Below are 19,260 nucleotides of genomic sequence, written 5' to 3'. Positions count from 1 at the left end.
TTTTTTTAAGGTAAGATATGGACTTAGAAACATACTCCACAGAGTGTGGGACATCTCAGAAGGCCATGGGCCTTACCACAACTTTTTTTAAAAACTATTTTTAGGCACAAAAGATAGAAGGAGAGATGGCTAGGAGACAACTCCGCGAGTAGCCCCAAGACGCGGATGACAACGATACGTGTTCTCAAAAAGTAAAAGAGCCACCAGTCAACACTTTCTTCTCACTTCTCCCACCCTGAGTTGGATACAGGTGACCACAAAATACTTTTTTTTTTTAATACTTTTTTTAACCACAAAATCTTAAAAAAAGATGTTTCTACATTTTTTCTCCTGAGAGCAAAGGGCATAAGTATTCCTTCTGCTACCGCTAACACGGACTAAGCCACAGAGAACCTGAGTTTCCTATTTCTCTGTAAGGAGTGCCTTCTTCAAGATGCAGAACTAGACGGGAAAGTTCTCCTGACGGGAGCATGAGAGGACCAAACGGGACTACGTTCTCCAGAATGCATTGCTCTTCCTGGGGCGCCGTAAATGAGGGAGGAGCTCGCACTACTTTTGCGACAGGAATGGGCAGAGGGGGATGACTACACATCCCAGGATGCAAAGCGCCAGAGCTCTAGTTAGAGCCTGGCTTGCTTTTAGCTTTCTCGTAACCGGCGTTCCCCGCCAAAGAGACGCGGGGGAGGAGGGGAATGTTTAAGATTGGGAATCCCCATGGTCTACTGGACACTTGACACTTCGAAAGAGGAAGGAGAGTACTGGAAGGGTGTTTTCACTCTAACTCAGCGTAGTTCCCGCGCAAGGTGAAGAGGGCTTAAGGGCCCCCTCCTTTATTGTTTCTGAGGCACTGCCAGATCCCCATTGGTCGAGGCCCTCGAGGGCAGGTGGGAAGTCCGTGAAGCCCCAAATCGAAGTTATCTGCTTCTCCCCATTGGCCCTCGCTTCGAGCGCAGGCGCGAGGGCTCCGACTCCGGTCCCTGGGGACTGGTGAACGGCAATTGGCCGAAGCCCGCGAAGTAGGAGTCTGGATTGGTAGTTGCTAGCAGGAGCCTGGTTTCTTCCTTGACTTCTGCAAGTGATAGTGTGTGATTGGTTTAAATCCGCGGGCACCTGTCGGTGATTGGGCAGGAGCCACAGGCGGGGTGCGATCATTGGCTGGTGCTGGGTCCAACCCTCCTCGGGCGGGCAGCAAATGATGAAATGGGAACGGGGAGGGGAAAGGCCGCGACGTGAGCGCGCGACCTCCGGCGCCATTTTGTAGAGAAACAAGCGGAGTTAACCGAAGAGGGGGTCTAGGAGAGCCGGAGTCGGGGACCCAGGAGTTTCCTGTGTCCAGCGCCGCCGGAGCCGCTTGAGGTGTGGTGGGCTGGGGTCGGGTGCCGAGGCCGGCAGGCGGTGTCAGCTACGGAACGCGGGTGCCGGTGCGGGAAGGAACGGGGGTGGTCCCGGGGCCATTGGGAGCGTTTCCCGGGGCTCCGAGCTGTGAGGGGCAGTCGGGACGGGGAAGTGGCGAGGCGAGAGAGGGCGGACTCTCTTTCCTCGGCCCGCGGAGTCTTCGGCCTCTGAAGAGAAGAGGGCTTGGTGAAAGCTCTACGAAACCGAGGGCAGAGCGCGGAATGAGACCCGGGATTGGCCCCCACCTTGCCCGGGCCTGGCGGCTCTGAGGGTGGCGCTGGCGGCACTTGGGGCGGCTGGGCCCTCGCTTCGCGCGGACTGCACCCTTCGCAGACTCCACGAGCTCCTCAACTGCCGGATGGGTGCTTCGGGCATCGGCCTCGGAGGCCTAGCTCCGGGTGGGGCGGGGGGGGCGAGGTGACCGTGTTCGGAGTAGTTGCCGACTCCGGGTTCCTCTCGGTGGACCTGGAACTGCCGGCCCCCCTCCCCCGCCCCCAGCACGTTGTCAAACCGCGGGTGTTTCGGGTGTCCGCCGGTGGGAGGGGCGGGCGGGAGCGAGCACTTCCTCATTACTTCTCGCCACAGGTTTTGTTCCACTCGCGCGCCCGGGCGCTCACTCAAGTCTCCAAAGTCGGCCCTCACCCACCTGGCCCAGTGTCTGTTCTGTAGTAGCGGTACTCCTCGCCCCGGAGAAGTGCCCTCCTAGTGAGCCGAGCATTTGGGAGGCCTCAGTGAGAGATACTACGGGTCTCGAGGGGGTTACATAAGGCCAAAAGCACAAATGTTCTTTTTCAGTCCCACCGCCTCTGCAGATTTCACCCAACTGGGTTCCACAGATGAGTACCCTTCCTAGGATTCAACTTTAATGCTTGATGTTTGTGGGTTTGGAGATGTGTTTAAAATAAACTTTGAGCAGAAAGCTTTTCCCTTTGAAGTCACTCAACCATCACATATTTTAGGGCTTTTAAAAGTATTCTTTTTTCTGAAAGTATTAACTCTTAGTCTCCCTTCTTATTTCTCTGTAATTCGATTGCCTTGGGGAGTTTAACAGTTAATAACTGAGTGAGTATAGTTGATTACTTTTTGCGGAGAAAATTCTGAGTATTCGTCTCGTGACAGTCCGTTTGATAGGAGTAGGGATACACGGATGGGAAAATGATTGGACACATACAAAAATCAGGAAGCAGGTCAAACAGATTAAGAACAAGCTTGTTTGTGTAGAAGTATTTGGGTTTAATATCCTCAGGTTGTCGTATCTATTCTTCCAGAGATTGGCAGTGTAGTGTTTTAGTTCTTAATAAGATATATGGTAACAGTTTAAATTATCCTGTTTTAGGACATTCCAAATTGTTACCTTGTCTAAGGAGAAAATGAACTGATGATAACATAACTAGATAACTAGATGTAGGCATCTAGTTGTGCTTTGAAATGGTCATATGATGATAAAACTTGTTTGGAGAGTTGGTCGCTTTTCAACAAGTCAAGGGTCCCAGTTCCTTCCTTGTAAACAAGGCAGAGATTTGACCATCAATAACAACATCTTACCCTTTCTTGCCTGAGATTGTAGTCTTGGCAGTTTTAAGGCACCCTTTTCTGGCATTATTGTGAAACAGAACTGAAATGCTTTTGGTTCCTAACTCAAATGGATCTCTGGCTTAGCCAGAGAGAAATAGTCTCTGAGATTTCTGCTGGGGTTTTAAGTACTGGTCTCTTTACTATTGATCTTGTCAGGCTAAATATTGTAATGTCCTCCTAACTTTGGGTTAAATCATTAAAAAAAAAAAAAAACTCGAAGGACAGAAGAGGAAATGCTTATTTCTTGACAACATGCTTAAAGACTAATATCAAATTATCCTTGAATATTGCTTTTTCCAAGTATGTTTTTGGTTAGATCCTGATCTAGTTATGAGAAGTTTCTTTTTAACCAACTTAAGTTTATGAATTTATGAACTTGCATCTTTATTTCATTCTACCGTGTAACAAATCTTTATTACCCAATACTATAGAAGAGAATTTGTCTACAGTAATTTAAATTGGATGCCCAGATATTTCAAGACACTTATTTTTGGTAAGATGTTTATGATTCTTGAATTAACAAAATTAGTACCAGTCATAAACTTGGTTGTTTCTTTTTTTTTTTTTGGTAAGAGAACAAAACTAACTTTCAAGTCATTTACAAAATATTGGTCGAAGCATTTCTTAACTGGCCCTCTGTCCAAACTGAACTTCCTGCTGGGAAGTTTCAAAATGGCATCCTACTGAGTTTTATTTTAAGACCTTATATAAAGAAAGATCCTGCAGTTCCTTTCCTATTTGCTCACAATTTTTAAGAAGCAAAGTTCAAAGCTAAAATGGGCTCAAAACCTTTGCTTCTTTTATGTACACAATAGTTAATTTTAAGGTACTTTTCATTCATGTATTTGCAAGAATGTAGCAAAACAAATAAATTATTCGTTGAAAAACTCATTTGAGAAGTCAGTAGAGGTGTAGACTTAATTTGAAATCCTGTGTTGAGATTTGAAGGAAATGCAGCCTTTGGGAGTATGGAGTATAGGTTTGAGAAATGTATTTTTTGGGGGAAAAATGCGTTTCTGCCTCTAGGCTAAATGAGAATGTTGAATGAGATGTTAAAAGTGTCTGCAGTGGAGGTGTAGGTTTTGTTGTTGTAGGTTTTTTGTTTTTGTTTAGTAGTGTTGGACTAATTATATGAAATGTAAAGTGAAAGCATTATTTTGAAAGAGAGCATTTTATTGCTCTTAAGCTTCATATTAAGAGCTCAACACTTCCCCTTTTAGATAATTAGTTTGAAAGTTTGTCACCTTGGATTTAGAGCTCTTAGTTTTGAAATGCAGCATTACTGTTAATTTTTTTGTGGACTCAGAATAGTTCCTTCTTTGTTTTAGACCCTTTTTCGGATTAGCTTTCTAACTGATCTCCAGTATCTTTTGTTGTTTATTGGATTTCTTTATTACATAAATAATACATGAAAATGTTGTAAATGTAAATGATTCCAGGAATACAGTTAGTTCTTTATATTAATGACCAATTGTCTACCAAGTCATTGGTTTGAATCTAGGCATTGTGTACTCAAGTTTTTCAGTACCTTGACCTATCACTGTGTAAGTATTGATCCCTCTGTACTCATAGCAGCATGTTACTAACTTATGGTGTAGTTAAAAGATTGTTACACAGTGCTTCCCAAATGCATTTTTGCCCTTATTATCTGGAGTGTCATCATCTGTATCTACCAAAACATTACCATTCCAATTCATTTTCACATGTACTGTCTATAATCTTTTCCTTTATTTCCCTAATCAAAAATAATTTCTTCCTTCCTCTCGGCCAGTTTCACTTACCTGTACCATATATTGACTTGTAAGTGTTCTATCCTACTTTGTAGTAGGGAAGGAGTCTCTCATCTTCCAAACACATACAGTTGTCCTGACTTGTAATTGAATAACGCTTCCATTTGTTACACTTGGGTAGATTTATAGAACATGGCATTCTTGGAAAACCATACACCCTGGTTTTTGTTCTTTGAGCACACAGGCTGTTGCTCTTCGAGCTATACTTATAATTCTGTTGACATCTTTTAGAAACTTAAACTTTGAAATCTAGTCATACAGAATTAATGGTTTGTTTAGAAAATTGAGGCACAGGAAGTTGAAATGACTTTCTTAGATTAGTGTTAGACCAGGTTTTCCTATTCTACCCTACTGTTGGTTCTTTCTTGCCATACTACTAAAGTACAAGGAAAACGTTTTGATCGTTCATCAAAAAGGTTAGGATAATCTATGATCAACCACTTATTTTTGGAGGACAAGATACAAGGTTTGAGTTTTTCATCTCTTCGGTGTGAAAAATATAAAACTCAAGTACAAATATAAAACTCAAGTACAAAATATAAAACTCTCTTACAGTTATTGAAAGCGGGCTTTACTGAACTTCAGTATAATAAACTTGAATTTCTTTTGAGGCCTTCAAAGGATGAGCGTCTTAAATTTTTTTTTACTTAAGTTTTAAAATGTTCTTCACTGTAAGTTGAATTGTGACAGATATTTGAGTAAGTTTTCTCTTGGTGTAGTTAAGAGTTTTAAGGTATAGCTCCAAGAAGAGTACTCTTATTTTTTAGCAGTCTTAAATATATACGGCATAGCTTTGTAATTTTGCACATGTTACTGGGAAGATGCTTCTGATTTGGTTGATTTCAGATCAAGAACTGATTCTTTTCTGATTTTGGAGTAAGCATGCTTTTTTAGCTCTTTTCACTTCTTCAGTCTTTATAAATAAATTGTTATTTGCTAACAGAATTTTTTTTTTTTTTTTGCTAACACAATTGCTTAAAGTATGCTGATGTATGGATTGTATTATTTTAAAAGTGTGAAGAGACTTTCCTGGTGGTCTGGTGGTTGAGACTTTACGCTTCTACTTCAGGGGATGCTGGTTCAGTCTCTGGTTGGAAAACTAAGATCCCATGTGCTGCATGGCCATAAAATAAATAAAATTGCGAAGCTATCCACACAAGGCTATTAAATGTTTTTTAAGTTAGTATTAAGGTTTCATTGCCTTGAGTAAAATTGGCATATTTGAAGTGACATAGTCATGAAGTAAGTCAACACTTGATTCATTTGTTTTTATCCTTGGCAGAACTTTCATTTCAAACCGATTTATTACCTGTCAACTCTTATGCCCTTGAATATTTCCTTATTCTTGCCAGGTGAGTTCTAAGAAAAAGTTTTGCACTAAACCTTTCTAAGCCCGGAAATACATAATTTGGGGGTGTCCACCATTTGAATTATTCATGCTGGTGCTCTTTGTTCTATAGGTAATGAAGAGATATGTATACCATGTATAAATAGTCACTATTATGGCATGAGTATTTTAGGAATAATTCTCTTCCCTTTTCAAACAGTTATGCTAGAGGTTACAAAAGTTGAGGTTGTCTGTCCAAAAGTAAAATGTAAAAATTCCTTGTAAGTATTTCATTTTGATTTTTGTCTTCTCTAATCAGTAAGCCCTCAAGGACTTTGGCAACCACAAAATGTTGGCATGATAAATTGCTTTAATATACTAACCTAGTTTTGGGATACGTGTATAGCTTTTTTCTTTTTTTTTTTTTTTTTAATGTGTATAGCTTTTTAGAGTTCTTCTGTGTTTGGGTTTCAGTCACTAATTCTCTTAATGTGCTGTTATCTACTTTGCTTTCTACCCTTGGCTCCCCTGTGGTTTATTATCATCTAGAGCGAGTCTTACTTCTTTTTTTTTTTAAGAGTGATTCTTATGTTTTTAAAACTAAGGTCGTGTCTTCTGTTCAAATTGTTCATTGATTCTCCATGTGTCTTTAGTAAAAGCCAGAGAAAGCCCTTTCATCATTAGCCCTGCCCTGCACCTTCTCATATATTCCACCTTCCCCCAGCCAACTTATTCTCTCCCTCACTAAGTTTACTTCAGCTGCACTTGACCTCCATGTCTTTCTTTTCACACATGCTTCCTCTCTGAGGAAACCTTTGCATTAACTGAAAGTCTCTCTGCCTGGAACATTCCTCTCATGTGTGTTCATGGCTAACTAAACCCTTCAACTCTTTAAAATCTGCTTAAATAATTGCTTTCTCCATAAGACTAACTGACCACCCTACTTTAAAATTTGTGCCACCCTGCATCCCCTTCCAATTTGGTTTACTTTACTTTGCTATTTTTCCATAGTATGTAGTGTCTTTTAAAATATATTTGATAATTAATTTTTTATGATTTTTGGTTCTCTCCCACAGTGGGAATGCAGTGATGTATGACTCTCCCCTGATGTAGCTCAAATACCTGACACACAAACTGTTTCTTGAATAAGTTTTGGTAGCCACTTCACATCAGCTGTATACTATTTCCTACCACTTGGTGGATATGAGTTGTGCTTGACTTTATGTTAACTTTGTGGAAAGCCAAACTTGAGGTGTTCACATTCTAGGGCCCACCCTGCAGAAAGTTGATGCAAAAACTGTTTTTTGAACAGGGGCACTATTGATGTTTGGGCAGAATAGTTTATTGGTGGTGCTGTTCTCCTTTGCAGGATGTCTGTTGCATCTCTACTTCACACTGAATTCCAGTGACTCATTCACATTTCAAAATGCTTTTGGAGGCAATATTGCCTCCTAGTTTATTCCAGTGAATACTCTTTTGGGGTTCAGATTTGTTGTCAGGGTTATTTTGCTTACTTTCTATTCATATATTGTTGGGATAAGTCACAAGTATACTTAAAATTATTTTAATTTCACACTGGCATATGTGAAACACTACATATGGAAAAGGAATGCCATATTTTACTGATTCTAAAAGATTTTTAGCATTTTAACACCTTTGGAATTGAGATGTATTATGTCAAAAGAAATACTGCCAAACAAACTTTGTAAGTGATAACATAAAATAGTGAGTTATCACAATTGAAGACAAACAAACCTGGAATGAGATTATGGAAAATTATCTCCACCTTTGATGGGTGATGAAGGTGGAAGAAATGCAAATTTTTAATACATTTTGTTTCCTGATAAGTCTAGTCAAATTATATTTTAGAAACCTAGAAATGGAATACTGGTTTTGGACTTAGCAGGGTTATGGAAAATTTTTGATGCCCTCAAAGCTAGTTGTTTGGTTGGGAGTGGAGGCAAAGAAGAGATAAAAAGAAGCAAACCCAAGGTATGTCCTCAGGAACTGATGAAAAGGATAATACACATGAAACAATAGTGAACAGTGTGATTAAATTTTAACAGTATGCAGCATGCGTACTGAAGGGAAGGGGAGATGGGTCAGCACTTAAATCTGTAGACCATCTGATGTCTTTGGAAGGTTTTGGAGGGGCTGGGGCTTGGGCCTGGCCCTGGTCTATTACCTTATGGTTTTATCCTCTTTATGGAGGAGTCTTGGCCTGTCTCCTGGTGACCACTAACCTCCCTCTCTCGGAGGTCATTAGTGATCTCCTAGTAATTCTGATAATTTACAATAATTTCTTTTTTATACTGCCAAATATATGTCATAAAATCTCTTCCCTGTGGTTGTCATAGACTATTATTGATGTGTTAGTTATCAGTTGCTGCATGATGAGTTTAGAAATAGCTCAACTCCCAAGTTTATCTATTTTTTAAAAATCATTTTGGCTTTTTATTCAGAGGCACAGCCTGGCTAGATGCTTCTGACAAAGTGTTCTCACAGAGTTGCAGTGCAGGTATCCATAGGCCATAATCATCTGTCTGAAAAATACTAAGAAGGGTCTGAAGGGTACAAGCTTACTCATGTAGCCGTTGTCAGATCTCAGATCCTTGCTGGCTGTTGTTTAGGAGGTATCAGTTCCTTGCCATATTGCCCTCTCCACAGGGTTACTCATAACACGACAGCTTGCTGCTTTCTCTCAGAGCACAGGTTTAGAGAGGTAAACAAAGCTGAAGTCAGTCTTCATGTAACTTCATCTTGGAAGTGACTTTCTAGTCTCTTATTTTGAAGCCACACTTAAGGTCCAACCGACACTTAAGGGAGCAGATCACTTAAAGATGTAAATATTAGGCAGAAAATATTGGGGTTATTTTAGAGGTTGCCTGCCATAGTGGACAGATTCTTCCTGGGAGCTCTCTTAGGGATGTTATCTGTTGCTAGGTTTTAGTTACTACCATTAAGTAGAGAACTTTGCTTGGTTTCTGATATTAATAACTCTCAAGTTTCTTCCACCTCTCTGTCCACTCTTCCCTTTTTGAGTTCCCCTCTTTTTTTCCTTAATGAAGTATAGTTGAGTTATAGTGTTAATTAGTTTCAGGTATACAACAGTGATTCAGTATTTTTATAGGTTATACTCTATGTAAAGTTATTTATAACATATTGGCAATATTTCCTGTGCTGTACAGTATATCTGCATAATAGCTTGTACCTCTTAATCCCCTGCCCCTATCTTGCCCCTCCTCCCATCCCTCTCCCCATTTAACCGCTAGTTTGTTCTATCTGTGAATCTGTTTCTGTTTTCTTATATTCATTTTTTTTTCCAGATTGCACAAGTGGTAACATACAGCATTTTGTCTTTGATTTCACTAAGCCTAATACCCTCTAGGTCCATCCACATTGTTGCAAATGGCAGTATTTCATTTTTTTAAATGGCTGAGTAATAGTCCATTTTATATGTATTTATATGTCTATTATGTATGTGTGTGTGTGTCCATATATATGTAAATGCTCACATCTTCTTTATCTGTTCCTCTGTTGATGGACACTTAGGTTCCTTCAATATCATGGCTATTATAAATAATGCTGCAAAAAAAAATAATGCTGCAGTGTGCATTGGGGTATATGTTTCTTTTCAAATTAGAGTTCTAGTTTTCATTTGATACATACCTGGGAGTGAAATTGCTGGATCATATGTAGTTCTTTTTTTAACCTTTCCATAAGTGCTAAGCTTCCTTAGGACTCTCCGTAGGCCTGTCTTATGCTCATTTCTGTAATTCTCCCATGCTATCATCTGTATGTTGATGATTCTGAGATCTGTTATTTGCATCCCACACTTGATGTGCTCCTGGCTGTAACTCCAACTGTCCAGTGGATTTCATGTGTATGCCTCACTCCAGACATTCCTCATTATCTTTCTTGCCCTTTACACTTTCTTCCTCAGTTGTTTCATGTCAGGAGTAAGTGGAACTCAGGTGCTTAGTCTAGAAAGGTGAATATTTGATTCCTCCTCTTTCTTCACTTCTTTCCTTTTTCTCCAGTCAGAGTCCTTGTAGTTCCCTCTTGAATGCATTCACTTCTTTTTCTCACTGATAGCCTTAATTTCTGACTTCTCAGTTTTTCACATTGTCAAAAATAACTTTTAATTTCACCCATTCATGTCTGTTAGTAGGCAGAGCAAGCTAACATTGTAACTAACAACCCCAAGATATTAGTGGCTTAGCAGGGTAGACATTTGTAACTTTAATTGAGAGTGTTCATTTAGGTTGCCTTCTGTGTAGTAGTAATTGAAGAACCCAGGCTCCTTCCATCTTGTGATGCCATCTTCCTCTAGGTGCTGGGAGTTCTATTCATTCACCTGGCAGTTGATAAAAGAACTAGAGGAGCATGCGTATGAGGTTTTATGGACCAGCTCTGAAAGTGACTGATACCATTTTTGGCCTACATTTCATTGGGTAGAGCTTAGTCTGTTTGCCACACCTGTGCAGAAGCCTGAAAAATAAGTCTAGGTATTAAGCCAGGAAGAGAAAACAGATTTGGTGAGCATTTAACCAGACTCTCACTTCCTTCTTCCCTAAAACATATCTAAGCCAATCCAAATAGCTTCCAGAATTGTCTTTATGATAAAATGTAAAATTCTGAAATGGATTCTGCACATTCTGGAGAAGAGACCCACAAATTGAGTCCACTTACCTTCAGAAGGCACTTCTCGGCTAGTAATAGAATGGATGTGTTGGGAGGTGGGTGTCCAGTAATTCAGTAGAAGGACTCATAGGACTTGGCATATGACTCTACTCAGGGCTGTGATTTATTACAGCAAAGGATACAAAGCAAAATCAGGAAAGCAAACATGCTGAAGAGTCCACCTGCCAATGCAGGATATGCAGATTTGATCCCTGGATCACGAATATCCCCTGGAGAAGAAAATGGCACCCCATTCTAGTATTCTTGCCTGGGAAATCCCGTGGACAGAGGAGCCTGCTGGGGTACAGTCCTTGGGGTTGGAAAAGAGTTGGACTCAACTTAGTGACTAAACAACAGCCAGAGAAAACTCGGGCTTCTTCTCCCGTGCCTGAGCCTCTCCCAGTGGGAGTCACACAGGACTCACTTCATTCCTCCAGCACTTGTGACAACACTTGTGTATAAAATGTTGCCTGGCAGGGAACCTCATAGAGACTCAGTGCCTCGGTTGATCATGAAGGCACCTTCTGCCTACCACATAGAAAAATTCTAGGTTCCCAGAGGGAAAACAGCTGTTCAGCATAAGCCACATTTTTGGGTACAGTTTAGGCACAATGAGCCTCATTCTGGGAGTGGGAATTCTCTCAAAATCCAAGTACTGACAACAGCCAGGAGCCAACCTGGCAAGTCTTCCTAAGGAGAAGCAGTCTTAGGCCTTCTCTGTTAAATTAACTCTTTTCTGCACAGGGAATGAGGTTCAGACCTCTGTAGATTGGGATTTTTATAGAGAATCTTGGAATATGCAAAAACTTTTATTGACCTTAAATTTTGTTTTTGAAAATTACTTTTTTATCAGTGGGGAAAAAAGTTAATTCCCATCTTAGCTTCTTTCATCTAACTTTTCATGTATGGTTACTGTTTGTATTCTTCTAGATAGTCTGCATATAAGGACATATACACACATGTAGCTTGCTTTTATCCCTTAATAGATATTTCCAGTCTTTCTAAGTAACTCTTTTTTTTAGTGTTACATAATATTCCATTTTTTTGATTTGCTTAACCAGTGCCCTTTTGGTGGATATCCAGGCAGTTCTCAGTAAGTTTTCTAAAGAGTTGTTCATTTCCTGGATGAAAAAGGAGTCAAAAGACAAAATGCAGAGATAGTGGACTTAGGGGCCTAAACCTCTCTCTCTCTCTTTTTTTTAATATGATGTATTATTTATCTGAAATTCAACTTTAGTTATCTATCCTACTTTTTTTCTTTTTGGCCACACTGTGCAGCATATGCTGAAGCTCTTATTATTCGTCACTTTCTGTAAGATTGACAATACTTATATCAGGAAATGGCTTTAAAACAATTAGATTCTTTAAAATACTTATTTGGAAGTTATAATACAGGTTGTGTTTTGTAAATCCTGTATCTCCTGCCCTATTATTACTGTATTCTCATGATTCTTCTACTTAGTATCTGCAAGTTCAGCTATTTCTCTATGAACTTGGGATAATATCTTCCTCAACAAGTTACCAGGTTTAAATAAACTGACATAGTTGACCCTTGAACAATGTGAGAGTTGGGACACCAACCCCATTGCAATAAAAAACTCATGGGCAGCTTTACAGTTGGCTCTTTTTATCTGTAGGTTTAACCAGCTTTGGGTGTGGTACTGTAGTATGTATTTATTGAACAAAAATCCACGTAAGAGGACCCTCTCAATTCAAACCCTTGTTTAAGGGTCAGCTGTAGGTAAAATGCTTAGAATAATTCTGATATTAAAGTATTTGTTGTGATTATGCTTCTGTAAGTTATCCTATTGTGTACACAGTAATTATAACTAGAATTTTAATAAGTGAGCCAACATTTTGGATGAATGACTTGGAGCTGTACACAGTAAACCTAGAGTCCCTGGCTACTGGAGAAATATTAAATCAGGATATATATTTTAAGTTAGGGCGGGTTTGATCCCTGGATCGGGAAGCTCCCCTGCAGAAGGAAATGGCAACTCCAGTACTCTTGCCGGGAAAATCCATTGCACAGAAGAGCCTGGCAGGCTACGGTGCATGGGATCGAAAAGAGTTGGACTCAACTTAGCAACTGAACAACAATAAGGGTTTTTAGTTGGTCATGAAGTGAACTCTCTTAAGGAAACCAAAGTGAAAAGTGGGACATCTGGGAAGATTAGTATTGGTTGCTTCTGGATGCTAGAGTAGATACTTACCCTGATTTATATGGGCCATAGGACCTTACGGCTTTGTCCAGGATGGTAGCACTACCTACATACGGCTGTGTGCAGCACAGGGGAACTTAGTTTCCCAACCAGGGATGGAACGTGAGCCCCCTGCATTTAAAGTGTAGAATTTTAACGGGTGGACTGCCAGGGAAGTCCCTAATTTTGTACTAAGATGAGTTAAAATTAAGTAAAATTTTAGAAAATCAGCCTTTTTGTCCCTAGTCACATTTCAGTAGCCGCATGTTCGTAGCTGCCATATTGAACTGTGCAGTTGGAGAACATTTTCATAATTGAAGGAAAGCAATGAGAAAAGAAGGCTCAACTCAGCCTCTTTTAGTCAGAAGGCTACTTTTAAAGACTTAGTTAAGATAACAGACTTGTAGACACAGTCAGGGAAGGAGAGGGAGGGACAATTCAAAGAGTAACATTGAAACAAACCTTTGTTGTTCAGTGCTATCTGATTGTTTGCCACCCCATGGACTGCTTCTTTCCAGGCCTCCCTGTCCATCATTTGGAGCCTGCTCAAACTCATGTCCATTGAGTTGATGATGCTATCCAACCATCTTGTCCTTTGTCGTCCCCTTCTCCTCCTGCCTTCAGTCTTTCTCAGCATCAGGGTCTTTTCTAATGAGTTAGCTACCATATGTAAATAACCAGTGGGAATTTGCCGAATGATGCTAACTGGTGTTCTGTGACAACCTGGAGGGGTGGGATGGGAGTTCCAAGAGGGAGGGGACATATATGTATCTATGACTGATTCATGTTGATTTATGGCAGAAACTAACACAATATTGTAAAGCAGTTATCCTCCGATTAAAAAAAGCTTATCACAGGCAGAGCCTAAAAAAAAAGTAAGAGAAGAATTTTCAAGGTCAAACTTTGGTATTAATAGAGTATACCTAAGAATTCTGTGTGTTTTTGATAGTGGAAATTGGGGGTTCAATAAACCTGATAGCCTTGGGCCTAGTGTGTTTGGCTTTTTTGCGGGCGGCTTCTCAAAGTACCATGATGGCTACTCCATTTCTTCTGAGGGATTTGTGCCCACAGTAGTAGATATAATGGTCATCTGAGTTAAAGTCACCCATTCCAGTCCATTTTAGTTCACTGATTCCTAGAATGTCATTGTTCACTCTTGTTGTCTCTTGTTTGACCACTTCCAGTTTGCCATGATTCATGGACCTAACATTCCAGGTTCCTATGCAATATTGCTCTTTATAGCATCGGACCTTGCTTCTATCACCAGTCACATCCACAATTGGATATTGTTTTTGCTTTGACTCCATCCCTTCATTCTTTCTGGAGTTAACTTCTGCAATGATCTCCAGTAGCATATTGGACACCTACTGACCTGGGGAGTTCCTCTTTCATTCAGTATCCTATCATTTTGCCTTTTCATACTGTTCATGGGGATCTCAAGGCAAGAATACTGAAGTGGTTTGCCATTCCCTTCTCCAGTGGACCACATTCTGTTAGACCTCTCCACCATGACCCAACCGTCTTGGGTGGCCCCACACAGCATGGCTTAGTTTCATTGAGTGAGACAAGACTGTGGTCCTGTGATCAGATTGGCTGGTTTTCTGTGGTTATGGTTTCAGTGTGCCTGCCCTCTGATGCCCTCTCACAACACCTACCCTCTTGAGTTTCTCTTACCTTGGAAGTGGGGTATCTCTTCACGGCTCCTCCAGCAAGGCACAGCAGCTGCTCCTTTGGATGAGGGATATCTCCTCATGACCGCCCCTCCTGACCTTGAATGTGGAGTAGCTCCTCTCGGCCCTCTTGCAACCGCACAGCCGCTGCTCCTTGGACGGGGGGGTTGCTCCCCTCGGCCGCCACCCCTGACCTCGGGCGACCAACCTAGACAGCATATTAAAAAGCAGAGACATTACTTTGCCAACAAAGGCCCATCTAGTCAAGGCTATGGTTTTTCCAGTGGTCATATATGGATGTGAGAGTTGGACTGTGAAGAAAGCTGAGTGCCGAAAAATTGATGCTCTTGAACTGTGGTGTAGGAGAATACTCTTGAGAGTCCCTTGGACTCCAAGGAGATCCAACCAGTCCATCCTAAAGGAGATCAGTCCTGGGTGTTCATTGGAAGGACTGATGCTGAAGCTGAAGCTCCAATACTTCGGCCACCTCATGTGAAGAGTTGACTCATTGGAAAAGACCCTGATGCTGGGAAGGATTCGGGGCAGGAGGAGAAGGGGGCGACAGAGGATGAGATGGGGCTGGATGGCATTACCGACTCGGTGGACATGAGTTTGAGTAAGCTCTGGGAGTTGGTGATGGACAGGGAGGCCTGGTGTGCTGCGATTCATGGGGTCGCAAAGAGTTGGACACGACTGAGCGACTTAACTGAACTCAAAGTACCTATTGATACCATATTTAAACCTAGAGCGAGCAAGGTAGATGATACTGTGAAGGTTGCTGGCCTCTGTTGTAAATAACCAAGTTATCTTTACAGAGATGTCTCTGGTGTAGCCAAAAAAGGAATCAGTGGGAGGGACTTTGCTTATGTTAAAGCAACAGACTGTGTCAAGTTATACTTTTCTTAAACTAATCCCAGAGCTATTTGTAAAATCTGTGGTTTTGTAACTTTAAAATTCACAAAAACCATCTCCAGAGTTTAAAATGCACTGTTCTCTTTCCCCAAAGATTTTGACTCTCTTGGTGTAAGGTGATGTTTAGGAATCATCACTTTTGGCCATGCCATGCAGCTTGCACGATCTTAGTTCCCTGATGAGGGACTGAACCTGGGCCCGCAGCAGTGAGATCTTGGGAGTCCTAACCACTGGACTGCTAGAGAATTCCCAGGAGTCCGCTTTTTAAAATATTTTTTTTATTTTTGGCTGTGCTGGGTCTACTTTGGTGGTCTCTTTAGTTGTGGTGTGCAGTTTTCTCATTGTGGTGGCTTCTCTTATGTGGAACGTAGGCTCTGGGGTGTGTGGGCTTCTGTTGTGGCACGTGGGCTCAGTGTTGCAGCTCCTGGGCTCTAGAGCACAGGCTCAATAGCTGTGGCAGATGGGCTGACTTGTTTCTCGACTTGTGGGATCTTTCTGAATCAGGGATTGAACCCATGTCTCCTGCATTGGCAGGCAGATTCTTTACCACTGAGCCACCAGGGAAGCCCCAGGAATCAACATTTTAAATACCGCTTTTTTCCCCCTCCCACTCCTTACGTAAAATTGCCTTGTTGCAAGCGTTGCAGTAAATTCTGTATTCTGTTAAGCCCCTTGAGATCAGTGTTTATTTTTGTGTTCTCTGTAGCATCTAAAGTATGCACATGGTATATATGGTTAGGCTCAACAGTGAATTAATAGGAAGACCATCTCTAGAAGATGATTCTTATGGTACAGTATAATGGAGTAAACTGCAAAAGAATCAACTTGACATTTTGTATAATCCTGATAAAATAAGGAATAATAATAGTGAAACTTTCCAGTTAAAAATATTTTCAGAGTTTAATGAACTTGATCTTGTTTCTCTAGTAAGATTTATGTTGGTTTTATGCTTGAAAGAGCTACACATACTTTAATAATCTCCAAATTACTGACAATCATCATCAGCAAGAAGTTTCATTTGCATAAATATATGATACATTCAGAGCATTTTTTTCAAGACATTCAAAAATTTTAAGTTAAAGTGCTTAAAGATAAAGGCTTGTCCTTTTTATTTAGTACTGACTTTTAGAAAAATGTGAATGTATTTTGAGCCCAACATTAAAAACAACGATGTAAACGTAAAGATGTAGCTTTAATTTGAGAATCTGTGTGCATAGCAGTATTGCAGCTGTCTTGGATGCCATCTGAACAGAGAAGACAAGAGATTTAAGGGTTTCAGTTGCTCCTGTCAGGAGCCAATGACTCAGCTTCACCATATCATCGCTAAGACCAGTCAGTCACAGCTTGGTCTGCCTTGTCTGCCCTTCTTGGCATGTGGTATGTAAACCTCTCCAGCAGCTCCAATGAAAAGATTGACAGTTGCTTACTTTTCAGTTAGCTGTTAAAGCTGATGTTGAGGTGGAAGAGCATCATCTACTGTGCTTGTGATGGGCACCTTCTGTTGTTCCCATGAGTGCTTAGGAGATCCTTATCTCTGCTATACCTTCTACCCCTTAAAGATAAACCCTTTTGGGAAAGTTTTGGTGTAGCTGAGGGGTGGTGTAGTGGTAAGGAATTCACTTGCAAGTACAGATGGGGGTTCCATCCCTGGGTTGGGAAGATCCCCTGAAGGAAGAAATGGCAACCCACTCCAGTATTCTTGCCTGGAAAATTCCATGGTCAGAGGAACCTGGTGGGCTACAGTCCATGTAGTCCGCAAGGAGTCGAACACAGCTGAGCTACTGGAGAGAGAGTGAGCGTACAGGCTCAATAGTTGTGGCAAATGGACTTAATTGTTCCTTGACAGGTGGGATCTCCCGGAATTAGGGATTGAACCCATGTCTCGTGCATCATTGGCAGGCAAATTCTTTACCACTGAGCCACCAGGGAAGCCCTAGGAATTCAGGAATTTTGAATACTGCAGACACACACACACACACACACACACACACACACACACACACAGTATAGCTGAGGCCTAATTTTACAAATGGGGAGGGGGAAGCATATATGTTCAGTCACTTATTCAAGGTCATTTATCCTTTTGTTACATCTAGTTACTGGTCTTAATGACTTTAAATTTTGAATTTTTAAAAATAATTGCTTAAGCTTACCTTAAATTTTTTACTTTGTAAAAATTACCATATACTAGTAAAAATTTAAATACAACGAGTGCAAAGTCAGTTTTTGGAAATCTCATCATGTGCTAACAATTCGTACTTTTAATTATGAAGGTAATCCCCAGTTTTGTTAAGAAAAATTCTTGGAAATGGCAACCCACTCCAGTATTCTTCCCTGGAGAATCTCATGGACGGAGGAGCCTGGTGGGCTGCAGTCCACAGGATCGCAAAGAGTTGGACACGACTGAGCGACTTAACTAACTTTTCACATGTACAGAAGAAAGAACAGTACAGTGAACAACCCTGTAACATCTTCCTAGATTCAGGTTAACATTCTGCCATGTTTATTTTCTCTACATTTCTATATTTTTACTGAAGTATTTGATCACAAATGTTTCAGCACTTACCTGCTACAAATTAAGACTTTTTGGCACATGTTTGTGTGCATGCTCAGTTGTGTCCGACTCTTAACGACCCCATGGACCGCATAGCCTGTCAGACTACTCTGTCCGTGGGATTTTCTGGGTAAGAAGACTGGAGTGGGTTGCCATTTCCTTCTCTGGGATTTTCCTGACCCAGGAATCAAACCCTCATTTCCTGCATTGCAGGCAGATGCTTTATCGCTGAGCCACTTGGGAAGCCCTATGCTCTTGGTGATTCTTGCCTGAACCAGTTTTTATACTGGGCAGGGGTATTACAAAATGGTAACTTAATCTTTTATACTTTTAAAATTTGTTGGCACCTTTCTGTACAAGGTACATCTTACCTTCCTCTTTAAGTGTAATCATGGATTCAGGAATTCTCATTCCCTGTGTTACAGTCATAGGTACTTTTTTTTTTTACCCTATGATTTATTGGAAGGAACTTTTACGCATAGTAGCTTACTGCAGTTACAGGTTAGATAACATATTTTCATTTAATCTTCTAATTATGTCAGAATGGTTAACTGTTTGGATTTTATTTTCATCTGCAAACATGAAGGACTTAGAATTCATAAATTTGTGGCTGCCACAAGTAAATTTGATCACCAGTGTGGATTCAGAAATGTGTGTTCCATGTTCTGTTCCCTTAAGCATTTCTAAGTGATGTGGCATTTGGGGTAAATTATAGAAGCATTGTTCATAAGTCCCTTCTGGTGCTCAAATAGACCTAGCATTAGTAACAGTCCTTTTAATTGGCTCTTGTGTCTTTCTGACATTATCTGCCTGAAACTTCTGAGTGTTTCCCATTTTTGTCACAGGATGATCCAAACTCACCTTGTGTCTTTCTTGTTTAAAAATCCTGGAATTAGTCATATCTCCAAGGAATCTTGATTCTTCTTAGTAGAAACCAAGATCCAGAATTTAGATGAGCTCATTGCTTCTGGGGTATCATTGTTTCTAGGGCTTTTTAGAAATTGAAACAGAATTGATACATAACATTGTAAGTTTAAAGTGTATAACATATTGGTTTGTTATATTTATATTGTAATATGATTGCCTTTGTAATGTTAGCTAATACATCTGTCAACATATAATTATTTCTTCTTATGGTGAGAACAATTACTAT

The 19,260-nt window shown here is 40.7% G+C and overlaps 1 protein-coding gene across 7 annotated transcripts in view; it reads left to right on the top strand.

Annotated features, from left to right (window-relative positions):
* Positions 1–1,238: 1,238 nt before the first annotated feature.
* CNOT1 (CCR4-NOT transcription complex subunit 1) overlaps positions 1,239–19,260 on the top strand; it is an 83,294-nt gene continuing 65,272 nt past the window's right edge. For 6 of the 7 annotated variants that reach the window (XM_065925440.1, XM_065925437.1, XM_065925441.1 and 3 more), the window contains exon 1: positions 1,239–1,356. The gene's annotated coding sequence lies outside the window, so the exon portion shown is untranslated. The remainder of the gene's footprint in view (positions 1,357–19,260) is intronic. The other variant, XM_065925436.1, reaches the window with a different exon arrangement.

Source organism: Muntiacus reevesi, chromosome 2 (assembly GCF_963930625.1).
Source record: "Muntiacus reevesi chromosome 2, mMunRee1.1, whole genome shotgun sequence".
Taxonomy (NCBI): domain Eukaryota; kingdom Metazoa; phylum Chordata; class Mammalia; order Artiodactyla; family Cervidae; genus Muntiacus; species Muntiacus reevesi.
The sequence above is the reverse complement of the archived record's forward strand: the minus strand, read 5'-3'. Positions and strand labels throughout refer to the sequence as shown.